Here is a 12303-nt window from a genome sequence, read left to right as displayed (position 1 = left end):
TTTAGACCTACCTTATGCAGGTGCTTCATGGCCTTTGCAGACGTGGTTCCCTTGCTGAATAAATGTAATTCAACTGTTGAAAACCATCCCACTTGCTGTGTTTTCAGTACATTTTTATCTTCAGCCATTCCTTTTAAACACCGTGTACCTTTTTTAGTTTGACTTTGGTCGACACAGTCAATAGGACATATTTAGAGAACAGTTAGGGATCATATTAGGGATCAATGAAAGAAAGCCATGGAAATACTGACATATTCGTCGTTGTTTCAGCACCAATTGGTAGTTTTACAAATATTCTCATCTTGTAGATTTATTAGGGTTAGGAAAGTATTTATGAATCATAAACAGGTTAGGAGGGCTTTTACGCACAAAAGAAAAATGGTTTGATTCATTCTGAAAAATGCTGCATTGTTCTTCAACCCATGGTAATGTTGGAAGGTTAGTGTACATGTAATGGGGAGAATAGTGTACAATAGTAGCCTTGCCTATTGCCTGCACTAACCATGGAACTTAGACACAGCAAAATATTGCGCCGTGCGTTGGCTTCAAACTGTCATGGCTTGGTCTGCGCTCTGCTCCATAATTATTTCATTAGCCTACATGTCTTTTTATAATATCAACTATTACTAATGATCCTCAGAAACAACCACATGGCTGCGAAGGCATTTACCGAAGAACCAAGTAAATGAAATGATTATGTAGGCTGTACCAACTGAAGGGAACTAACAGTAAAATATGTGGTTATTAGGCCTACTGACTGGCTAATATTTAACATGATGGAAACAGAGGAAGTCAGGGTATATTTAAGTCATTCAAGAGCGGGCTCATCCCTCCAAGTTAAGGCCGTACAATTTAAATTATGCGTAATGGCACAGCATTTTCATAAACTTTATTGTGGGAAAGTTTATATGCTTCAGTTTGCTGCCATATGACTGGTTTCACATTTGTCTCCAGAGATCAGAAGGTAAAATAGATCTAAACAATTGTCATTTATTTTTACAATCCCCTTATCCAAACGCATTACTCAGTTACCTAGCTCTTATCAATTTGTAAATGACAGTGCATGGAGAATGGTGTTATTTCTATCGGAAAAATAAAGTTGATTTTTCATAATTTTTTTCATAGTTTCCTTGAGCGTAAAGGTGGTATAATTATTAGGGCATTAAGTTACGGTCAGAATACGGCATCAGCTATTCTCATGCTTAAGTTCGAGATCAGAATCCACAGAGGGGATTCCATTCCATTTACGGAAGCTTATTTGCCTACTTTACCCAGTTGTCTTCAATGGAGCATTTCTCCTTCATACTGACAGAGAGGAGGATGGATAGGGAATAGATGGGGAGGGGGCCGAGTCGGGTTGTTACCCAGCTGCTGAATTCCACAGTGGCCCTGCCTGCCAAACCCTGTCCCATGGCACGTTACTTCAACATCACCTCCTCACCCAAGGATGTGTTCTGATTTAGGGTGCAGGTTTAAGTAGCTTTGGGGAGGGTTATAGTGTTGATGGTATTGGGGCAGCAATGTGCTATGGATCCATAAACAAAGTGATAAATATTGTCCCTGAGGCTGGGATGAGGCCCAGTGGCACCAACCACCTGTCACTCTGGTCAGCAGTGATTCATGTCCAGCCCTCAGTGGAGAGAGAGAGGAAGAGGAGTGGGGGAGGAAAGGATGGGTGAGAGAGTGCACCTTCTGCATGCCAATATGCTGGGTTTTAGGGCTTATACAGAAGGAGCAGACTCCCTTGGTCTGGGAAGACCAGTGTTGTTAGGAACACGGGTATAAGGACAACAGGGACTACTGCCATTGTGTTTTTAGTATGCCTTATTGGCCCCTCTCAAATGTTCCTTCAACAGCTTTTCAAAAGTAGAGGATCCTATGACGTGAAGGAAGTAAACTCAAGCATATTTCCTGTGTTATCCCATGCTCTGTCGTTTCCCATTAGACTGACAGACAAACAAACGGGATCAGCTAGCTCTCAGGCAGAGTGAGTGAGGAAGGCATAGAGGAGGCCATATGTCCATATTGGCTGAGAGATCCGCTGGGCTCTGGTGCTCTGCAAGGGGAAAAACACACACACACACACACACACACACACACACACACACACATCTGCATTTTCTCACAATCACACACACTCGTGGAAATGTTGCCGTCTTAGTGTGTACTGCATGTTTGCTGAGTGTATGTCTCTGTTCTGTGGGTGAGTGTATGTGTGTGTGGAGTCTGACTTTAGACTATGAGGCCTGGGTTAAACGGTGGGCCAGGGAGAGTTTGTGTTGTAAACTGAAGACTTCCTGAGCCCTAGTTCCTATAAGAAGGCTTCTGCTAATGTATGTCAAGCCCTGACACACTCACCCACCAGTGGGAGGGAGGGAGGATGACAAGACAGTGATAAGCTGATTAGGGACAAGGGGCAGATGGGGTCTGTGTGTGTGTACATGCTCTGGGTGCTGTATCCTGTGGGAAAACTAGGGGACAGTGTGGTTTTTAACTTAGCATGTTGCAGCACTCCACATGGATCACATCACAACTTACCTGCTACACTGACGCGGAGGCATATCTAGCCTTTTCTGTACATACAAATACAGCCTCTAAATGGTACTGTTCAGTACAATACTCAACTGGAGCCCCTATGGCTCTAGCTGCAGTCAGATCAGCAACTTCTAACCATAATCTTTAAAAGCTAAACTGTGAAACCATCTTTAGATCAGCTGAAAGGGACGAACGAGTGCCAGTCTGGCAGGGGATATAGGGCGGATGATGCCGGCGAAACAGGATATTTATAGATTGTGTAAAGCATATTGACAATATAACACGTCAGCCTATCTAACCCACTAACAGAAAGGAAGATTCCCATGCTTTAGATGACGATGGCAAACAAGGTTATTAGTAAGGTGTCTGTGCTTGCTACTGTTTTGCAACAGTAAAGTCATAGCGTGGGAGGGCAGGAGTGCAGAGCCATGTCTAAACCCGTTTCTGTCGGATCTCTTACAGGGCATTCAGAGACACCAACGTGTCACTTTAGGAGGCGTGCAAAGCAACTCCTTTAATAATGTATCAAGCTCGTAAACGAACATGTGAATGCAGAAAAAACACCGGAGACACACTCAAACAATACTAGTTGGGCTGGTAGAGCATCACTTGAGAAAAATGGTCCTATCACTTCAATTGCTAAACCATATGAGCTTTTGTTTATCAGGTCATTGGAGGTATTTTATTATTTCAGTGAGGGTCAATGAGTGAGTGTATGTGTCTATCGGTTCGGGTGCTTGTCTTTCCATTTTGTTTTCTGGGAAACTTTCAGACTTTCAGTTTGGAAATATGTACTGTAAAAGGCATTAAATCACAGAGATAAGGAGAAAGCCAGCCAGCCAATCAGATGAGATGTGTCTTCCTCTGCACTTTGATCTGTCTGCTGCACATGGCCAAACACAACCACACCTGTCTGCCTCACAACCCTACACTGTCTGACAATAACAATGTCAGGCCAGGAGCCGTAATTAACGGAAACAACGGATTTACCCTCCCACGACGGATGCCAAATATTGAGAGTACCTCAGGCCAGAGTTGGGCAATTCCAGGGCTGCTTGTGTTTACCTAACCTCTTTCATTGAAAAATCCCTTGACTGACATCACAAGTTTGATAGGAAGTCTCCCACCCTGTTGTTATTGCAAACCCTGACCTTCTATGTCCTGTAATGAACTACTCTCTCGCCAAAGGTGGACAGGGTTTGTCTTTTTAACACAGGCTGGGAGTGACCAACCTATCAGTACTGTTGGTCACCCAAATCATAGTACAAGCATGTCAATAATGATGTAATATGCTCTACTGTATTTTATAGTGATGATTACCACATAGTTTATTATGGTGTTGTAGTGCACTATAATGCACTGTAGATATGCACAGATGGACTGTCACAGCACATGAAAAAAAAAATGATGTATGTGATATACTCTTGAACCATAATTCCAAGATATTGCACTGAAATATAGGTCAGTGTGTGTGTCGCTATGTCTTTCAACGGGGTAATTGACTTAAAGCAGACTCAATAGATCAATCATGCCCCGATTTCGACCCGAGTTAAGCGCGCACTTCTCTCTTTATGCGTATTCTGATCTTGAACTGAAGCATGAGAATAGCACTGTTCGTTTGGGTGGAGATCAAAGAAATGAAGGTGTGTCTGAACCCGTAGAAAGGTGCTATCTACGGCCTAAAAGGGTTCTTCGGCTGTCCCCATATAATAACTATTTTTGGTTCCAAGTATAGCTGTTTTGGGGTTCCATCTAGAACCCTTTCCACAGAGGGTTCTACATGAATCCCAAAATTGCTTTAACTGGAACCAAAAAGGGTTTTACCTGGACCAAAAAAGGTGCTTCTATGGGGACAGCTGAAGAACCCTTTTAAAACAGTGTACAGATAAACCGTATTCAGATTTTTACTTAATTCTCTCATAATTCCAGCACTTTTATGCCCGAGGAAACCATGAATAAGGTCATGCAAACCTGCCGGTTCCATAGCTAAAAATAACAGCATTCTCCATGCGCTGTCATTTCTAAACTGATAAGAGCTATTGATAAGAGCTAGGTAAATGAGCAATCCGTTTGGAGAAGGGGATTGTAAATACACATAGCAAATGTTTTAGATCATTTTCCCTTATGATCCCTGGAATGTGAAACCAGTTAAATGGAAGCAAACAGAAAATCATATCAACATGACATGAACTTTTCCGCAGTGAAATAGACAATAAATAGGTGTGCCGTTATCTTTATGCCTGAATTTTTTTGCATGGATGAAATTTGGACATCAAAGCTTCTGTAGGGCTGAACATGCTGAGTTGATGTATGTACTTTATAATGTTTTAATTATAGCCTATGCCTGGGCTTTTTTCCATTTTATTTTACAATTTGTATCATGGGAAATATTAGCCACTATTGGGAGCCACCATCAGTAATACCCACATACATTTAGAACTGTCACTTTAGTGTTAGTTCTCTTCAATTTGTATCTTACATCCTCTGTCAGGTCTGTGTTAATTATTCCTGAGGGTCGCTAGCATTAGTGGATCATATTAGGTTAACAACTTGTATCCTATTTCAATCAATATGGTTCAAGACGACTGGACCGTTGTCATCACAGTTCCATGATTAGTGAGGATTAGAGTAGATTCATAGGACAATTGCTCAACACCTACACTTTTTTCCACCTTACAATATTTAATGGATTGAAATTGAATGAGAACTTTCAGGATGAATCAAACCACTGTATTTTTTATTAATCAATATATTTAGAGCGTAAAGGCTCTCCAAACCAGTTTTTTTTAAATGATACATACATACTTTCCTAACCCTAAAATGTTCCTAAATAATCTAACAAATCAGAGTATTTTAAAATCAGTTGGTGCTGAAATTGAGATGAAGATGCATACATGACATTCTTTCATTGATCCCTATATTTTTTAACCCGTTCTCTCAATGTAGCTCAATGTCTGTCGTCAAAATTCTAATTAAAGGTACACCATATTTAAAGGGATTACTTAAGATAAATGTACTGAAAAACATATTGAATGAGAACTCCAGGAGAAAATCTGTTGGCCAGCAAGTGGGAGGGTTTTCAACAGTTGCATTACATTTATTCAGCGTGCGCAAGGGAACCACACCTGCAAATGCCATTACGAACCTTCATAAGGTAAATCTGAATACCAACTACTGAGAAGTAGTATAGTAATTTCCCAATGAGCCCTTAGTGACTGAGTTGATGAACAACAAGGCTCCAGAGGTCAGATTTCAATAAACACTGAATATTTTCTTATTTAACTAGGCAAGTCAGTTAAGAACACATTCTTATTTACAATGAAAGCCTAGGAACAGTAGGTTAACTGTCTTGTTCAGGGGCAGAATTACAGATTTTTACCTTGTCAGCTTTCGGTTACTAGCCCGACGCTCTAACCACTAGGCTACCTGCCGCCCCATGCTGGATCAAATAGAAAAAAGCTGAATTAAAAAGACTGGAGTGTGTTGAATAATTAATGGCAATGGAGAGGACAGCATGTGTGCAGAGTTGCAGCTGGATGAGAGCCTTAGCTTGTTAGCTCCATTGATTTGCTGGAGCCAGTTGTCCTAGTAGGGTAGTGGTCCGTTGGAACACAGCTGGTGCCCAGGACTGAGACAGGCGTGAGCAGCTGCCCACTTGGTCGGACTCTGAACTGTGAGTGAATATCATCTTGGAGTCTGATAAACACTGAGACACTGGCAGATACTCACACAAACTGGGGGACTGTGATATGCTGAGAAACAGAGAAATAGAAAAACAAAAATGACAGACACACAGGAAGAGGACAAGCAGACAGACATACAGAGCAACATGCACAGGGTACTACGTGCTAGCGAGTACTAATAATACAGTAACAGCAACATCAACAAACAACTTCTTTGTTTCTTTCTTTCTTCTTTGTTTCCTTCTTTTCAATTCATGCAGGAGCCTTTCAGGGGTAAATCCCTCTAGTAATTAAAGCTGCAAAATCTACCCCACTTTCAGCTCCAGCTAATGTCCGTAAGACTGCTTCTAAAGCTGGTCTGCCTTCTTCTTCTATAGAAGGCTTGTGTGTATAAGTCTCTTTCGTTCACACACACACACACACACACACACACACACACACACACACACACACACACACACACACACACACACACACACACACACACACACACACACACACACACACACACACACACACACACACACACACACACACACACACACACACACACACACACACACACAGAGTTATGTCCTGATTTGCATGTGCTTAGCTTTAGAATAAACACTTGAAATACATATGCATCATATATGCAACTTAGTACTGAGAACAACTTCTACACTGGGCTGGGGTTATACAATATGGTAGCTCAGAGAACCCTCAGTGTGTTATGATAATGTTCAAGCTTGGCTAGTTGATTCATCCCATCTCAGATGTGGTGCCCATTTTTCAATTTTTAGATACCATTCTTGGCCGGTGGTTCACTGACTCTCTCCACGGCTTCCACCCACACCATGGGATCCGAGCATCCCTTTCTCTGTGCCAGTTGATGGGCATAGAGTCTCTGTCCTGCCCCTCCGTGCCAGGGAGGTGGAGCCCTGCTGTGAGTGAGGATTACAGTAATATACAGTATCACCATTGTTTGTTTTAAATGGGGGATGGGTCATGTTTTTACACACCAAGGCCAGGGATCTGTCATGATACTGTCTGCATCAAGAACACACCTTGATCATTCTCAACAAACTTATTGTGAGTCTGGAAGGAGAGTTTACAGTCCAACCAGACACCTAGGTATTTGTAGTTGTCCACATATTCTAGATCAGAACCGTCCAGAGTAGTGATGCTAGTCGAGCGTGAGGGTGCGAGCAGCAATCGGTTGAAGTGCATGCACTTAGTTTTACTAGCATTTAAAGCAGTTGGAGGCCACGGAAGGAGTGTTGTATTGCGTTGAAGCATGTTTGGAGGTGTCCAAAGAAGGGCCAGATGTATACCGAATGGTGTCGTCTGCGTAGAGGTGGATCAGAGAATCACCAGCAGCAAGAGCGACATCATTGATATATACAGAGAAAACCAGGCGAGGCAGTCATTTGAGAAGCCAAGGCTCTTGAGTCTGCCGATAAGAATGCGGTGATTGACAGAGTCGAAAGCCTTGGCCAGGTTGATGAAGACGATTGCACAGTACTGTCTTTTATCGATGGCGGTATGATATCGTTTAGGACCTTGAGCGTGGCTGAGGTGCACCCATGACCAGCTCGGAAACCAGATTGCATAGTGGATAAGGTACGGTGGGATTCGAAATGGTCGGTGATCTGTTTATTAACTTGGCTTTTGAAGATTTTAGAAAGGCAGGGCAGGATGGATATAGGTCTATAACAGTTTGGGTCTAGAGTGTCTCCCCCTTTGAAGAGGGGGATGACCGTGGCAGCTTTCCAATCTTTGGGGATATCTGACGATACGAAAGAGAGGTTGAACAGGCTAGTGATAGGGGTTGCAACAATTGCAGCGGATAATTTTAGAACGAGAGGGTCCAGATTGTCTAGCCCAGCTGATTTGTAGGGATCCAGATTTGTGTGTGGGGGGGGGGGGTGTGTGCTGAGATGTTGGACAGGGTAGGGGTATGTTGGACAGGGTAGGGGTAGCCAGGTGGAAAGCATGGCCTGCCATGGAACAGTGCTTATTGAAATGATTGATTATCGTAGATTTATCGGTGGTGACAGTGTTTCCTATCCTCAGTGCAGTGGGCAGCTGGGAGGACGTGCTCTTATTCTCAATGGACTTTACAGTGTCCCAAAACTTTTTGGAATTAGTGCTACAGGAAGCAAATTTCAGTTTGAAAAAAATAGCCTTAGCTTTCCTAACAGGCTGAGTATATTGGTTCCTGACTTCCCTGAAGAAGGTGTTTTGGTTCCTGACTTCCCTGTCTCCGAGAGATGAACGTACTTTGGTGCGAAAAGTGCAAATCAATCCCAGAACAACAGCAAAGGACCTTGTGAAGATGCTGGAGGAAACGGATACAAAAGTATCTATATCCACAGTAAAACGAGTCCTATATCGACATAAACTGAAAGGCTGCTCAGCAAGGAAGAAGCCACTGCTACAAAACCTCCATAAAAAAGCCAGACTACGGTTTGCAACTGCACATGGGGACAAAGATCGTACTTTCTGAAGAAATGTCCTCTGGTCTGATGAAACAAAAAGAAGACTGTTTGGCCACAGTGACCATCGTTATGTCTGGAGGAAAAAGGGAGAGGCTTGCAAGCCGAAGAACACCATCCCAACCGTGAAGCACGGGGGTGGCAGCATCATGTTGTGGAGGTGCTTTGCTGCAGGAGGGCCTGGTGCTCTTCACAAAATAGATGGCATCATGAGGTAGGAAAATGATGTGGATATATTGAAGCAACATCTCAAGACATCAGCTTTTGAAGTTAAAGCTTGGTTGCAAATGGGTCTTCCAAATGGACAATGACCAAGCATACTTCGAAAGTTGTGGTAAAATGGCTTAAGGACAACAAAGTCAAGCTATTGGAGGGGTCATCACAAAGCCCTGACCTCAATCCAATAGAAAATATGTGGGCATAACTGAAAAGGTGTGTCTGGTGCAAACCCAACACCTCTCATCACCCTGAGAACACCGTCCCCACAGTGAAGCATGGTGGTGGCAGCGTCATGCTGTGGGGATGTTTTTCATCATCAGGGACTGGGAAACTGGTCAGAACAGAAGGAATGATGGATGGCGCTAAATACAGGGAAATTTTTGAGGGAAACCTGTTTCAATCTTCTAGAGATTTGAGACTGGGACGAAGGTTCACCTTCCAGCAGGACAATGACCCTAAGCATACTGCTGAAGCAACACTCAAGTGGTTTAAGGGGAAACATTAAATGTCTTGAAATGGCCTAGTCAAAGCCCAGACCTCAATCCAATTTTCAAATCTGTGGCATGACTTAAAGATTGCTGTACACCAGTGGAACTCATCCAACTTGAAGGAGCTGGAGCAGTTTTGCCTTGAAGAATGGGCAAAAATCCCAGTGGCTAAATGTGTCAAGCTTACAGAGATATACCCCAAGAGACTTGCAGCTGTAATTGCTGCAAAAGGTAGCTCTACAAAGTAGAGGGGGGGGGGGGGGGGGGGGGGGGGTGAATAGTTATGCATGCTCAAGTTTTCAGTTTTTTGTCTTATTTCTTGTTTGTTTCACAATAAAACATATTTTGCATCTTCAAAGTGGTAGGTATGTTGTGTAGATCAAATGATACAACCCCCCCAAAAATCTATTTGAATTCCATTGCCAAGGGGGTGAATACTTTCACAAGCCACTGAACACAGACATGGAATCACTGGTCACTTTAATAATGTGTATATACTGTTCTGAGTTACTCATCTCAGAAGTATATACCGTATTATATTCTACTGTATTTTAGTCAATGCCACTCCGACATTGCTCGTCCTTATATTTAGATCTTTCTTAATTCCATTCTTTTACTTTAGATTTGTGTGTATTGTTGTGAATTGTTAGATACTACTGCACTGTTGCAGCTAGGAACACAAGCATTTATCATCTGCTAAAAATGTGTGTGACCAATAAAATGTGATTTGATTTGTCCACAAAAACACTACAGTGAATACTAGAGTTTATAAATATAGTAATACAACAGTATTTAGACCATAGTGTCCTATATACTTTTTTTAATGTGGGTTAGCTGTAAATGTGTAACATGTTTGATGTTTGAACTAGGACCACAATGGAAATAAATTGTAAACTTTTTTTGTGTTATGGAAATGTACAAATGCATTTGTGGTTGTATTGTATATATAAAATCAATCAAGGGATACTACAATATGGAGTATAGTATTCTACAAAAAAATTATATAATAAGTACTACACGATCGAGGGGGAACTTCAGAGGAAATCCCTGGCATGAGCTCCTCACGTTCAAATCAAAACAGCATCGACAAAGCTAGCAGTTAGTAGTAAAGTAAACACTACATATATGAGGGATTCTACAGTGTGTAGTATAGTATTAAACACATTATAGAACAACATTCTAAAGTAAGCACTACATGATCAAGAGATAACAGTGTGCAGTATGATGTTCTACAGTATACTACAAAATTCTATAGTAAGTACTACACAATATGTGTGTCGTATAGAAGTCTCCAGTATACTACAAAATGTTAAAGTACTACACATGGTTAAAGGGATACTAGAGTGTGAGGTATATGATTCTACAGTATACTACAGTTTATTACAGAATTCTATAGTAAGTACTATAGTTTTCTATAGTAAACTGTCGTATGTTACGTGGGAGCACCTACTAGAAAACAATGGAACATAATAGACCTTAAATATTTCTACACTATGCAAACATCTATTCATATAGTATGTCTGATTTAGTCAAATTAATATCGCATCTTCACTCTTCCACTGGAATAAGCAGCAGTAATTTATCTCGCTGCTCTATAATGTGGATGTCATGCTGTGAAGCTCAACGCATCTTGAAAAGGAAAAGCTCATGTCTGCGGCAATGCCACTAAACTGGGTTGCCAACGTAAGCAAAGGATTTTACAAGAGAAAAGTTTGGGGGTAGAACTGGAACAAGTACATTAATTTATAATGGCTTGCCCGGGTGCATAATTGTATCATTTGGTCCGAGGGGACATGAAAGGACATGACACAGCCTGATGATTATGGTATGTCTGCATTCAGTAAATATAATCTAAGAGCCAACTTGTGCTTGATCCGAAAATGTGGTTGGAGGCGCAGTATGGATGGTATGTGATGCAAATGCGGAGCCTCCGGAAGCCCGGCAGAGGCCACATTGAGGTCCGTACTGCATCGGCGTGCGTCTCTCAAATTTTGCAACATTGCGGAGGGCTCAGTATAACTCCGCATTGACATGATTGGTTGACAGTAGGTGAGGGCGGGAGGTCCTGTATGAACATAAACTAACTTCCTTGACAACAGCTCTGCTCAACATCTTTGCGCTGCTAACGCAAAGCTCAAGAAATATGAATGACCTCACTTCTGCGGGACCCATCACCATAAATGCTGCACGGCCATTGTCGACACCTGATTGACCATGCAGCGCCTTTTAGTGCTCTCTTTTCCTTGGCCTTGTTCCTTTACCTTGAACATACAGTACCAGTCATGTTTGGACACACCTACTCATTCAAAGGTTTTTCTTTATTTTTACTATTTTCTGCATTGTAGAATAATAATGAAGACTTCAAAATTATGAAAAAACACATGGAATCATGTCATAACCAAAAAAGTGTCAACCAAATCAAAATATATTTTATATTTTACATCCTCCAAAGGAGCCACCATTTGCCTTGATGACAGTTTCGCACACTCTTGAGATTCTCTCAATCAGCTTCACGAGGAATGCTTTTCCAACAGTCTTGAATGAGTTCCCACATATGCTGAGCACTTGTTGGGTGCTTTTCCTTCACTCTGCAGTCCAATTCATCCCAAACCATCTCAATTGGGTTGAGGTCGGATGATTGTGGAGGCCAGGTCATCTGATGCAGGACTCCATCACGCTCCTTCTTGGTCATATAGCCCTTACACAGCCTGGAGGTGTGTTGGGTCACTGAAGTTGGAGACTTTCAGTATATCTCCCTCACAAACGTTAAGCGTCAGCTGTCAGAGCAGCTTACCAATCGCTGCAGCTGTACTCAGCCCATCTGTAAATAGCCCATCCATCCAACTACCTACCTACCTACCTCATCCCCATATTTGTTTTTGTTTTTCTGCTCTTTTGCAC

This window comes from Oncorhynchus mykiss, chromosome 9 (genome assembly GCF_013265735.2).
Source record: "Oncorhynchus mykiss isolate Arlee chromosome 9, USDA_OmykA_1.1, whole genome shotgun sequence".
Taxonomy (NCBI): Eukaryota; Metazoa; Chordata; class Actinopteri; order Salmoniformes; family Salmonidae; genus Oncorhynchus; species Oncorhynchus mykiss.
This window is presented reverse-complemented; position numbering follows the sequence as displayed.